The sequence below is a fragment of the Mytilus galloprovincialis genome, chromosome 6, assembly GCF_965363235.1.
Source record: "Mytilus galloprovincialis chromosome 6, xbMytGall1.hap1.1, whole genome shotgun sequence".
NCBI lineage: Eukaryota > Metazoa > Mollusca > Bivalvia > Mytilida > Mytilidae > Mytilus > Mytilus galloprovincialis.
The window spans coordinates 66,062,181-66,076,870 of record NC_134843.1 but is presented as its reverse complement, the minus strand read 5'-3'; the positions used below and the strand labels follow the sequence as shown (position 1 = coordinate 66,076,870).

Genomic DNA, 14,690 nt, shown 5'->3' with positions numbered 1-14,690 from the left:
GGGGTGCAGGGGTGGTGGTGCAAAACATATGTCCCGATACAAATGCATTGATCGGCAAAAATAAAGGGGGGGTGCGCACCCCCGGAACCCCCCCCCCCCCCCCCCCCTTGGATCCGCCACTGAATCTTGTCCGGTATGGACCAGTCTACGATTGACAAAGGAAAGTTCTTTGTTTAAAAACTGTGTAATAATAGAATCAAATCGGTTATTGGCAAATGGCCTATTCCGTAAAAACATATAAAATTTAATGACACATATGATATATATCTAAATATATAACATTGGGGCTTACGTATTATAGAAGAATAATTGCCGAATATAAAAAGTGAAACTACAATTCAAAACATAAAGTCTGAAAACACAAGGAAAAAGAAGATATTTTTTGTTGGCAAAGGTGACGGTGTTACACTATGTGTTAACAAAATACACGAAATATTTGCCACTGCACCTTGTATGTTATATGAATCCATGTATCAAATTCTACAGTGTGGGAACGGAACTGTACGGTTTTCTAATAATTTGGTCATTCGGGAGACTGTCAAGCGGGGCTCCGACATTTGCAAAATAACAAGTTGCTTGATGGAAACTTTGATGAACTCTTATGTTACTATATAACGTTTCTGCTTCAAGCTTTGGTAGCTTAAACATTCTTTATGAACATATGAACCAATAAAATAATGAGAAAGATATATGCATCCAAACGTTTTACTTAGAATGGTGAAGCTCCGTGTAAAACGATAAAAATTGTCACACAATAGCGATCAAAAATGTCAAATAAACATGTTTGCTACCTGAATTTTCACATGTACCTTTTCTGATATATAGTCTTAGTCTCTAAGTTTCAAAGCCATTGTCTCAGTAGAAATCCAAATATATTCATTTTCTCCATGTCGGACATTTTTATTGACTGTACAATTGCTTGCAAGTTTACTGTACAATCACTCGGAGCCTTCCTGTACAATCGCTTGGAGCTTTCCTGTAGAATTGCTTGGCCAAATTTATTAAATGCATTGCATTGGTTGTTTCTTGCTGTCCTATTATATTCATCTATGGTATTTGAAATGAAAATAAGCAAAAAACCAGTCATTTTGACAATTAAGATCAAGGAACCCTTTTAAGGTGACTATATCAGAGATACTTTACAAAATGTGTACAATAGATATAAAAAAGAAGATGCGATATAATTGCCAAAGAGACAACTCTCCACAACAGACCAAAATGACACAGAAGTTACCAACTATAGGTCACCGTACGGCCGTCAACAATTAGCAAAGCCCATACCGCATAGTCAGCTATAAAAGGCCCCGAAATAACAATGTAAAACGAGAAAACTAACGGCTTATTTATGTACAAAAAATGAACGAAAACAAATATGTAACACATAAACAAACAACCACTGAATAAGTATACAAGACAAAAAAAAAAAAAAAAAAAAAGACAGTAAAAAATATGTTAAGAATCTAATCTAAAATAAAAATAAAAATAATCCTCATACAAAATAAATATTTATTTATACCGAAAAGGTGACTAGATGCTCTGGAAGGGTAATTAGCATATTTTGAATTTTACTTAATATATTATTTATCAGGAATTTAAAAAATAATAATAAATACATATTTGAACAATACAACAACGAATGTTTCATCACAGCATTGGGATATTGTAACTTGATCAAGGAATTCGAATGTGGAATGGTGGTAGCTAACCACGGATCCAAGAAAAGACACGTATAGGTAAATAAACATGATATTAAAATAAGAAGATGTGGTGTAATTTCAAATGAGGTGTCTGTTTATTACAAGCTATAGCTACTAATACTTATAAAGCTCCAGTAAAATTAAATTTTATCAAGGATGGGATGGGAGAGGACTTGTTATCTGAAAGACAGAGAAAACACTAAATCCTTCAACATGATTTTTTTTATATCAATGTCACAATTCAGGAACTTTCCAATATTCCCAACTATAGCATCCGACGAACGAACGAAACAGTTTTTTTTTTTAGTGAGAACAACATTTTATCACACCACATTTATATCTTCAATATGAAAATAAGGAGATGTGATATGATTGTCAAAGTTCAAAAAATAAATGGATTTAAGCAATTATAGTCGGCTATAAAATGTCCCGACATGAAAAATAAGAATCAATACATTTCGAAAACTGACCGCCTAATTCATAATAAAACAATTAGCGAAAAACATATATGACAGACATGAACCAACGACAACCACTGAACTACGGTCTCTTGACTTGAAACAGGTACATACAGAATTTGGCAGGGTTAACAATGTCTGTGTGCGCTCATTTCTCCCCAAAACTAGCACAGCACAAGACCAAACAATGAAAAATCAGTTGAATGATACGATCATCATTGAATACTATCACTAACTAATATCAGACCAGGTGCGGATCCCGCCTATCTGCAAAAGGGGGTTCCAAACCACGGAACACCCTAAAATCTCCACAAAATAAAAAAAAAAAGATCGAAATAGAATGGGGTTTCGACCACCAAAAATCCCTTTCTCCGCATATCGGATCCGCTAATGCGGGCTGCATCCATTAAAATAAAAGCTTCAAACATCAGTTACACTTTTGAGTGTGTAATATTAGGTTTAAAAAAATTGATAACAATACCAAATAAATAACTGTTATTTAAAAAATGACTGTAATATTTTTTCTGTCTATGAAGAAATAACATAAAAAATTTGGTGCACACTGAATAACGCGCGTAGCGGGTTATTTAACAGTGTGCACCACATTTTGTATGTTATTTCGAATAGACAGAACAAATATTACAGTCATTTCTTATAATTTAATTCTAAATTCCATTTTAAACCGTAGAAAACCATGAAAAAACGTTCATGACGTCACGGTCACATGACTAAATTATGTCTATGGGCTCATAACAAAATAACGTCAGCCAATGAGAAGACGCGTTACAGCCAAAATTAAATTATTAAATCGTAACAGAAAAAAAGAGAGAAAAATCATGCCAGACATATATTGAATTGGATTGCAGTAGTTTTAAATAAATATTCATATGACAAAAGTATCATGGAACACATAAAAAGTAAAATCACAAAAATACTGAACTTAGAGGAAGATCAATTGGGAAAGTCCATAATCACATGGCAAAATCAAATAACAAAACGCATCAAAACGAATGGACAAAAACTGTCATATTCCTGACTTGGTACAGGCATTTTCAAATGTAGAAAATGGTGGATAAACTGATCATGAATGTGGCAGAAGAGATAGTAGTAAGCATTATCTACTTAAGAGTTATAATTAGTCATGTGCCACTAGAAACTATTACAACAAAATGCAATGAGTGTGTAGGTAAAGGTAATACCTTTGACTAGCTTGCTTGCTAGCTGGACCGTGAAGTCATTACAAGGTAAAGTCGATTACCCTCCTTTCGGAATAGTCTAGTTGGCCAAACGATGGAAAAAAAAGCCCCAAGCGATTGTACAGGAAGGCTCCGAGTGATTGTACAGTGAACTTGCAAGCGATTATACAGTCAATAAAAATATCCGACATGGAGAAAATGAATATATTTGGACTTCTACCGGGACAATGACTTTGAAACTTTCAGACAGGTAAGACTATATATCAGAAAAGGTACATGTGAAAATTCAGGTAGCAAACATTGATTTTTCGACGTTTATTTGACATTTTTGATCGCTGTTGTGTGACAATTTTGATCGCTGTTGTGTGACAATTTTGATCGTTTTACACGGAGCTTCACCATTCTAAGGAAAACGTTTGGATGTATATATCTTTCTTATTATTTTATTGGTTCATATTTACACAAAGAATGTTTTAGCTACCAAAACTTGAAGCAGAAACGTTATATAGTAACATAAGAGTTCATCAAAGTTTCCATCAAGCAACTTGTTATTTTGCAAATGTCGGAGCCCCGCTTGACAGTGGGCCATTCCAGTTAATATCTGCTAAAGAGGGATGGATGGTCCTTTCTGAGGGGTGTAAAATTTATACATCTTAGGGATGATTTTTTTTTTTTTTATCTGACACGAACACTTATACGCAAAAATTTCTGAGGGTCTTACAGTAAATAATTAAAAATAATTACATCTTAGGGGTTACCAAAAATGCCTATTTCAGATCTTAGGGGTGCTTTGAAATGTAGACAGTTTCGTATCATGCATTATCTGGTATTGTATTTAAAATTCTGATGGGTACAATCCTTGCAGTAAAAAGTTCTGATAGGTCAATTTTTCCCATGAAAGCCCATCCACTCAATATGAACAGAAACTCTACATCTGATAGGCCTTAATTTATAGATCTGATAGGTAGTTTTTGATGATGTTTTTTTCTGATAGGTATGAAAAAAATCTCCCCATCCATCCCCACCTGTCAGAAATTAACTGGAATGGCCCAGTCTCCAGAATGACCAAATTATTAGAAAACTGTACAGTTCCGTTCCCACACTGTGAATTCAGTATACTGATGTACAATTTAAAGACATCAGTTAAAATTCAGTATTCTAATGTACAATTGAAATACATTTTAGTTCAAATCCAGTATCCTGATGTACAATGCAAGTACTTTTAATTAGTCAAATTCAGGATACTGATGTACAATTAATAGACATAAGTCAAAATTTAGAATTCGAATGAACAAAAGAAAGACATTTAATTTAGTTCAAATTCAGTATTCAGATATACAATGAAAAGATATAAGTTTCAATTCAATAACTGGATGTTATATTATAGAGACACATTAGTTAAAATTCAGTATTCAGATGTGCTATGGAAAGATATTAGATCAAATCATTCAGTACCCGGATGTAATGCGGAAAGACATTAGTCCAAATCCAGTAACAGGATATTCAATGGAAATACATTATTACAATTTAAATTAGTTCATAAAACGGACACCACTAGCCACCGATGCACATGGTAATTTTTTTATACAGACAAATCAGTATGGCTTTTCAATCGTATCTTTCATTTTACAAGATTATCTTTAAAATGTCTCAAACAAACCCGATCGAGTTTTATTTTATCCACCTCACGATTTACAGTTATCATTTGTGAGGGTTAAGTGACCAAATGACACTTGACGAAAAGAACAGAATAATTAGTACACCCGATCAATTGGCTGAAGATCAGATTATTAATCTGTAACATGTTTTTTTTGAATTTATTTCTCACCCTTTTTTAATTGACGGCATTTTAATTTTTACAATTACTTTTTATTTACACACTCCCAAAACGACAGAATAGGGAATAAGGAGATTGTGGACACACAGTGTAGGAAGAAATTTATTGGCAATATTTATTTGGCAATGGCGTGACGTTTTTATTCTGACGAAATATATCTGCATGATGTCCCCAAATCTAATGATTAGCAAGTACACTAATTGATATCAAAGGAAGAAAAAAATCACGGTCAGTGATTTAAAGTTTATTACCACTTATTCATAGTACATATAATATTATACAAAAAAACATGACCTTGTGTTAATCATTTTTGAAACTTTCATATATAATTGCTCACTTCTGATTTTTGGAACTGTGAATATTTTGTGCAAGTGATAAAATACTTACACTCTCTTTGTATTCAAAGTCTTACACACGATATTTACTTAGCATACTTAGAGACTCTTTCTCATTTCATGCAATTATGGAAATCACAACACCAGGTTCCTCGGCAAGAGCACTGCTTGCGGCATACATTGTGAACAATTTGCATGTATTTTGTGTTTTTTCAAATGTCACCAATGCGCAATTGTTGTATTGGCGGCATAAAAGATGACACTCAATGAAGGAACTGACATAGAAGGTAATCTTTGAAGCTGTAGACGGCTTCTTATCCACTGCTGCAACACGAAACAAGGCAGTTGTCATGGGACCTGCAAAATTGTCAGATTAACACACACACACACACACACACATATATATATATATATATATATATATATATATATATATATATATATATATATATATATATATACAACTCGTCTAAACATCAACCCAACAATGTTAGATCTGTAAATTTGCTTTCGCAAATTTTTGTTCTTCCCTCGCCGGGATTCGAACCCATGCTACACAGATATCGTGACACCAAATCTCACTAGCATGGGTTCGAATCCCGGCGAGGGAAGAACAAAAAATTTGCGAAAGCAAATTAACAGATCTAACATTGTTGGGTTGATGTTTAGACGAGTTGTATATACATAATGTACACAGCCATGTATCACCATCATTGCTGGTGATCCGATGGATAAATATATATATATATCTATATATAAAATAAAGGTGAGTTTTATGACGATAATATGTTTGTCATGGCATCAGTTCAATATTTTATTCAAATTCAAAATTTTTTATGTTATATCTAAAGATATTTGGCATCTGTCTCTAAGAATAAAAAAGTGTGTCAAATCTACTCGATTAACTATGTAAAATGTCAACTGACGCTTACCCTGTCGATGCAAGTACTCTGTTTGGAGTAAAACAGATTTGTTCAATCCCATTTTGTTTGTTTTATACCTTAACTATTTGACTGGTACATTCAACGGTAGACATATAGGTTTCACAATGCCATCTCGTTGATTACAATGAATATCCCGTCGTTAAACTTTTTAAATTCAAGGTTTATTTCTGCTAATTAGGTCTTTCCACTTTTCTGTGGAAAGACCTATTGTTTTTCTTCTGATTATTTTTTTTTTTTCTTCCGCCTAATTTTGTTCTTGCGATAAACATTTGTTTCGCAATATGTCGCTTAGATATTTTGTATATGATATCGAACAGTTTATGCGCTTTTGAAATTTACCCTGCGTAAACGAATACTTTTCTTTGTAGGAGTTATCTCCCCAAACACTGTTTTCCTTGTTATGGCATCTCCTTCGCAACCGTTAAAGATTATGACAAATTTATTTTACAAAATTGTTCGTTACATCCTCAGTAATTTTTGGCGTATTTGGATCGAAGCGATTCGAAGAAATTTTATAGGAGTTATCTATCTTTTCGGAATAAATTTGTCGGTATGTTTTTTTAACTCATAAACCGTTAACCGTATAACCCTGGAATGTTTTTATTTGAGTCCCCTGATTCCTAACTTAGAAAATTAGGTCAAGGTCAAAGGTCAAGGTCATATTTTAGATTTTCATATGTCTTTGATTTCCCTATAACTCTTGAACGGTTATAGATACAAAAAAATTAAGCAGTGAAAAATGCTTGGTACTTCAAGGGGCAACTTTTTTTACATTATGACTATATTGATTTTACCATCATGTAAGGGACATAACTCCCATCGATGGTTTTTAAAAGGCCATTTTTAGGCAAAACTCTTAAACAAAAGGTCCTTGACCCATAGGGTCTTTTGCAATGACCTTGTGGAGCAATGACCTTGACGAAGGTTACAAGGTCAAAGGTCAAGGTCATCAAATTATGTGGTTTTGGCACTATTTAAACAGTTTTATGTGTGTTTGAATTTCAACCAACCAACCAACCAACCAACCAATCAATCAATCAATCAATCAATCAATCTGTATGACTGTTTAATCATGACAGTTTATTGAAGGAACAAACTCTCAATTATTCAAGAAAAATTGAAATTTAATATTGTTCTTACGTCACTTCTGAAAAAAAATCCACATGTTCTCTGAAACTACAAGTACAATCGATCTCAAAATTTGCAGTCAGCAGGGCATACATGTACTAAACGTTTATAAAAAAATTTGGTGCAGATATCTCTCAAAGCTTTTCCTAGAGAAAAGAAATGGCAATGCCGTAAAAATAGCTTGCTAGGTCCGTAAATCTCAGTAAAAACCTACAATAAAATGTCCGCTCCGAGTTTGAAATACTAATCTGTGTTACAAACAGGTGCTGAAAAATGTACATTATCAGAAAAAAATCAATAAATGTGTTTTAAAGTTACACCGGATCAATTAAATCCAAAACATGCACTACTTGTGAACTGTCATCAAAATGTCAATTTCCTACAATGACAAAAGAAATTACATTGTGTACATTCCATCTCTATAGATGTTGTCTGTTTAACGTCCCCACCTAAAAAGAAATAAAAAGACTATCTTTTCGTTATTATAAACCCGTGTCACGTGATGTGGCGCGCGCGCTGTACCTAAAATAAAAGAAAAACTTTCCAAACTAAACATGAAACTTCTCCGGTAACAATAATATAGACCCCATACAGAAACAAACAAACAAACAAACAAACAAACACCCCCCCCCCAATTCAATTAATTTTACAGGGGGAAAGACCCCCTACAATTGCTTTTTTAAAGCAATTGATTTATATTTTAATTTATGGTCCTTTTGAAAAGAACTAGACGTATTCTATTCATTAGAATCATTCGAAATAAAAAAAATTGTTCCTCGAATTGTTAAATTTTAGTATTTTTCTCTTTGTTTTTAAAAATTCAATCAATTAAAATAGATTTTATAACATTATTTCCACGCGACTTACTAATAACAATAGATATAGACATATGTGGTTTGAGTGCAAATGAGGCAACTCTCCATCAAAGTCACAATTTATAAAAGTAAACCATTATAGGTACGGTCTTCAACACATAGCCATGGCTCACACCGAACAGCAATCTATAAAGGGCCATAAAAAATACTAGACTAAGTGTAAAACCATTCAAACGGTCTAATCTATATAAAAAACGAGAAACGAGAAACACTTTTGAACCACACAAACAAACGACAACTACTGAACATCAGATTCCTAACTTAGGACAGGTGCAAACAATTGTAGCGGGAAAACGTTTTAATGGTACCAAACCGTTTTCCTTATCTGAAACAATAGTGTAACATCACAACATAGAAAGACACACTATAAAATATCAATTTGAATGGCTTAACTCAATCGAAAAACGTAGTTATACAAATTAACACACAATGAACGAACACATTTGATCTAAGATACAATGTAAATACAAACTTAATAAAAATAAGGGATGAATAATTAAGGTAAAACTAGTATACCGCTGTGACATGTTGTAAAAAATCAGAAAAAAATCAACTTTGAAAAACATTACGTCAAATAATACACAGTTAAATGAAAATAATTCTGTGTTATCATAATTAGTATACTTCTTCTTCTGTCTGTATAATCTTCCGGTTAGGAATACAAAGAAAATTCATATTCAATTCAAATCCATCATTTTCAACATACGAAAATGCCTGTACCAAGTCAGGAATATGTCAGTTGTTATCCATTCGTTTGATGTGTTTGAGCTTTTGATTTTGCCATTTGATTAGGGACTTTCTGTTTTGAATTACCCTCGGAGTTGAGTGTTATTGTTATTTTACTTTTTGTGACGTATGCATAACGTGTTTTTTTTTCTTTTGAAGAACATTGATTTTTATAGCATCTACAATTGTGGATAGAATATAGGATCGGTTCTAACCTATACATTGTAAAAAGTCCTAATTTAGAATTCTTTTTTCTTCTGAAACTCTATGTTTTAGGTATATAAACGTTTACTATATTGGTTATTCTCATCGGATTTTGTCTAATGCTTATTCCGTTGCTGTGTGTGTTACATTTTAATGTTGTGTCGTTGTTCTCCTCTAATATTTAATGCGTTTCCCTCAGTTTACGTTACCCCGATTTTGTTTTTTGTCCATAGAATTATGAGTTTTGAACAGCGGTATACTACTGTTGCCTTTATTTACTATAGCAGATAGTGTACCTCGTAGAATTGTTCACTCTTTTCATTGTTAAATCATTATGTGCATACGATTATTTTTTATACACGTATGTTTATCATGTTGTACTCGATACATTTGTTATTTATCAACATGTATTTATGTTACGCCCCTATATACCCAGTTATTGCGACTGAACTGTAATAATATGCTATGTATCAACTAACCTGTTTCAGTACCATCCATCTCCTGCAACGAAGAACTCTGTGAAAAAAATTAGTAAAAAAACATTATTTTTGATTATTTCCTACAATTTACACAAAGAATATTTTGTGAGAAACGAATGCCGGTAGTACGTTTGTGTCATTTAGCTATCCTAACTCCCCGATTTAAAACCATGTGAGTAGAACAGTTGAATCAGTTTCATCTTATCAATAATGGTTGACCGATACGAAATGTCTGTGTCTGAGTGTCTCAATTAAAAAATGTTTTCGAAATCCAAGATATATTAGACACAAGATTAATAGCCTAATCTGCTTACCAAATTGTAACATTTTGACAGAGAAGATTGACATGGCGGAAGTCAAACTGATAGATTGAAAATAAACTGACAACGCTATATAAATTGCATTAAGATTTTGAATACATGAATGTGGGGTATACATCACAGAAATACAAAATGATCAATGTAGATATTACAGGTTTTATTGTATTGGTTGTACAGTTTTTGTAGTGTATATTTACGGTGTTTTTGTACGGCTATTTCCTTTAGTGTAACTACTCTTTGTTTTTTTTATATACATGAAATACATTACCTTTGAACTGTCCAATACACCTAAATGCCTGTTAATTGCTGTCCCGTATTGTGAGTTTTTAAAATATCCATTCAGATAGACAGTGCAATATGCATTGTCTTCTAAGTGACAGACTACAGTATGGTATCCAGCGTCAACATTTATTCTAATAGCTTCTAGGTTTGCATAACCACATGAGGATGGGGTTCCTTCATGGGGAATATCCAATATACTTTTACCATCCAAATATAGTTTTCCTTTTGCAGATTCAGATACTATAATGGTTATAGGATAAGTATAGACGGCACTTGGGAGAGCTGCATCTAGTGTAGTTACAAACATATATTCTGTAACATAGCTATCTAATGACAGTGTCACGATCATTCGTGGATCGCCGGTGAAACGATCGCCACTAGTACTAATCTGTATGACTTGAACAGGTTTGTCAGCAACTACGGTCGCTCCCTCATTTTTTGTCATATAGAATTCGAAATAAGACGTCCTGTCCTTAATAAATTGAGAAGTCACCGATCCAGGACGATAGATAGAAAAAGCTGTATTGTCATGTACAGCAAATACTCTGATCAATTCCTCATCATTGTTAAGAGTAGAAGCCACAGGATAAACTTTTGACAAGGTAGCTACTGGGGGCATCTGTGCCATTATCATATCATGACCGGAAACGATCTCACTATTTCCATGTATCATAACATGTTCATGACCACTTATCACAGCAATAGGTTTGTTGCTTCTAACAAAGGAACCGGTCACATCTATTCCAAGGATCTGTGCAAGCTGGAATCTGTTGATAGTGACAACAACTGCTTCGTCATGTTTATATGCGCGTTTATTAAATGTGAGGGTATGGTTTATAGGAGGGGTAATACGAATTTCCGTATCATCATGTATTGCAAGACAACCCAACAATGACGCCATGTTTGAGCTAGCATCTCCAAAAGCCCCAACAATGTATTCAGTTCCGAATGTCTTTGCAGGATACAGAAGAAAATAATCCCCAGTGTTTTTTTGAAAATCAGCCACAAAAACAAAAATTGGCTTTGACGATTTTACATATACGATTCTGTTGTCCACTGTACTGGTTTGTACACGCAGCTTTATAGGTAGTTTAACTTCTAGAGTATTGGATTTATTTACTGTGTAGGTCAAATGAAAAGAATCCACCGAATTCCATGCAGGTGTGGAAATTTGCAGTTCTACGTCTTCTGCAAAAGGTGTTAAGATTTTTAGATACGGTTCATATGTATTTAAAGTGTTTTTAAGAAAGGCTATTACAAATTCTTTTCCAGCGGCTGTCATCGAATACTGAAATGCAAGCAGATTATAATTTGTAAAGCATTTTTATCTCTATCATGATGCAGAATCTACTGGGCATATTTTTATTAAAATGATCAAAAGTTACATTCTAAATCTAGGAAAAACCCTATAAGAAGATACTATTCCATAAACACTGAAAAGTCAGCTTCGGTACTTGACTGGTTTAAATGCACTATTCAGAAGAGTTTAAATGCGTTTAAACCATACACGTTTAAATGCAAATCACTCAAGCAAACTGGCCTTTGACATAATTATGTGGTGCTTTACGGAAACTTATATGGACTACTTTTACACATCTTGAATGAGTTTATAATAGTAGAATGTCCCAAATATTAAACATGTTAAAACTGTTTAGTATAAGTACATAATAGATTAAGTACAGAAACAACTATTTGGATTTAAACAACTAAAAAAGCTTAAATGGTCAGGGGTGAATTGCAGTATAAAACCAATATAAAAGTAAGTACATTCAATTTGTCAGAAATAAAAATATGCTTCGGAATGTTAAAGCAGATCCTGTTCTACATGTGGTAGCCGACGTGTAAATAAAGTATTAACACCGTTCAAAGTGTTATTCAAAAGGTCGACTTCATGGAAAAGATGGAGGAGTTATGACAATTGGAACATATCCGTTGTCATCTGGGAAGCAGATTGTCCATAATGGTCAACTAGCTCGTGATTGGCTTCCGTAAAATTATCGAAGTGTTTATAATTACTTTAACTTAACAATTTGGAACACTTATAAACTATTTTCTAGGGGTTCTTGCTAAATTAAACAAAAGAAAACAATATAAAACTGAGAACGGATATGGGAAATATGTCAAAGAAACAACAACCCGACCAACGAGCAGATAACAACCGAAGGCCCCTTATGGGTCTTCAATGCGGCAAGAAAATCCCGCACCCGGAATATGTTTGTTATACTGATTTAAAAATGTTAAAATGTGTATGAAATAGTTCTTTAACGAACTTTGTTTTTTTTTATCAACATTTTTAGTTTTACTATTTTGTGCTATGTTTCTCCATACTTTGACAACTTTAATTTCACTTCTGCCAACTGTATGTAACACGTTTCGATTATTTTAAAAGTGAACCGGAACTTTGGTACTGATTATTATAATGTCTTTTAAAAGTACTACTAAGATAAAAAAAAAACCTAGACATAATGACTCACCTCATACAAATATTCCGCACGAAGAATACATGGTACACATACCAGCAGGCACACAGCATAATGCACATCCTGGAATGATAATGTAATTTCACAGATTTGTAAGTTTTTGCGCCAAGGATAAAATAACCAGAATAACAATATGTAAACTTTGAAAATGTATAATTAAATTCAGTTTTATGCTTTTGCCATTTGTTAATCATTTGTTAATATTCCATTTTGTTTGAACAATCAACAGCAAAGACGTATATTTAGTTGTAGCTCGCATAATTATAGAAGTGAACAAATCTCACGAGATCCGATATGTGACACGTTATTTATCAACGATTTCCCATACAGGCGGATATCCAAGTTAAAATAAAACAAATTAATGCGCTCGACCCAAATCATTTCCATTACCAAAAATATTCTTTAACTATACACTGATTGCACCTGTCATTGAAACGTTTTATGGGCTAACTGGATTTCTGTATTTTTGAATTGATATAGTAATTGTATCTGCCTGATATTTTTCAAACACCCGTCTTTATTCTTTTCATAATCAAATACTGCATATGGACATAAATTACTTTTATCATTTAACAACAGTTAACGAAACAGTTATAAAGAAGTCATCCCCACTATAATATTCATCTCTATTGGCTAAGATCACCGTACTAACGTAGATTTTATGCCCAACACACGCAATAATAACGTCAAATAACCTCAACTAAAATCAAACACTTTGACGGAAAGATAATGATTGGCATCAAGTGTTTTTAAGATCTCCGAAGGCATAAATTGTTAAGTTGGGATATTTGAACTCGTTAAACGGTTATCTAGATGCAGGATTTATGATGTTTTGCATCTTGTGCTCATACCGGTTAAATTAAAGTATGGAGATTCGGGTTGTTTGTAGATTTGTTAAGTGAAGACGAATATTACCAGACAGTTGAATATCCGTGACGACAGATTTTAAAGCGGCACTAGCTACGAGATACATAAAAAATTTAAAGTTTGATATTTTTCGAATATTGTAATGTTGGTTCTTTTTTTCTGGAACATTGATTACACTCAACAAGTTGGCCTTCATATGACACTTGATGACTGTTTATCCTTGTCTTTAAATATTAGACTGTTGAATAAAAATATGACGTAATCAAGGGGTGTCAGAATAATTGGATGGTCTATACAGATATTAAGATACTAGTGATTATATTTAATACTGGAGTACTCGAACCAGATACTCACGAGTACTTGATTACTCGTATAAAAGTATAACGCCTAATTTGTGAAAAGTTTTGATTTTTTTGGGAAGCAGTATTTTTTGTTATAATCGTGCTGATAGTTTCTGATCAAATTTTTAGGGTTGGTTGCAGGAAAAATGAATTGTTTTTTTTATTGAAATTTATATTTGATGAATATCGTTAACTGTTGTCGCAGAAACTGACATTGCTTTAAAAAAACGTATTTTTGAAATTCATTTCAAATATATTACATTACATACTTGTCTCGAAGAATCCCTGCTTTCGATAGGTTAAAATATCAAATTTTGTATGGTATGAAATTCAACAGTCATGAGAGCACGTGCTTCTCGTGACAACGTCACAAAAATTCATAGGAATAAACTGCTAACAATTTCATACAAATATAATTATAAGAACTGACTTTTTTGTTTTTGGAATTTTAACGGTTTTTAAAGCGTTGTTCGTGCGCTCATTTCAGAGTATAATGCAATGAATTTTCCCTTTATATACAC

At 33.0% G+C, this 14,690-nt stretch overlaps 1 long non-coding RNA gene across 1 annotated transcript; it reads right to left on the bottom strand.

The window, feature by feature from the left end:
- Positions 1–5,487: 5,487 nt before the first annotated feature.
- LOC143078269 (uncharacterized) lies at positions 5,488–11,764 on the bottom strand. Its single transcript, XR_012979144.1, has 3 exons — positions 10,468–11,764; positions 9,880–9,916; positions 5,488–5,880 (listed from the first exon to the last, which is right to left on the bottom strand). It is a non-coding gene; the product is annotated as an uncharacterized LOC143078269 (long non-coding RNA).
- Positions 11,765–14,690: the final 2,926 nt, after the last annotated feature.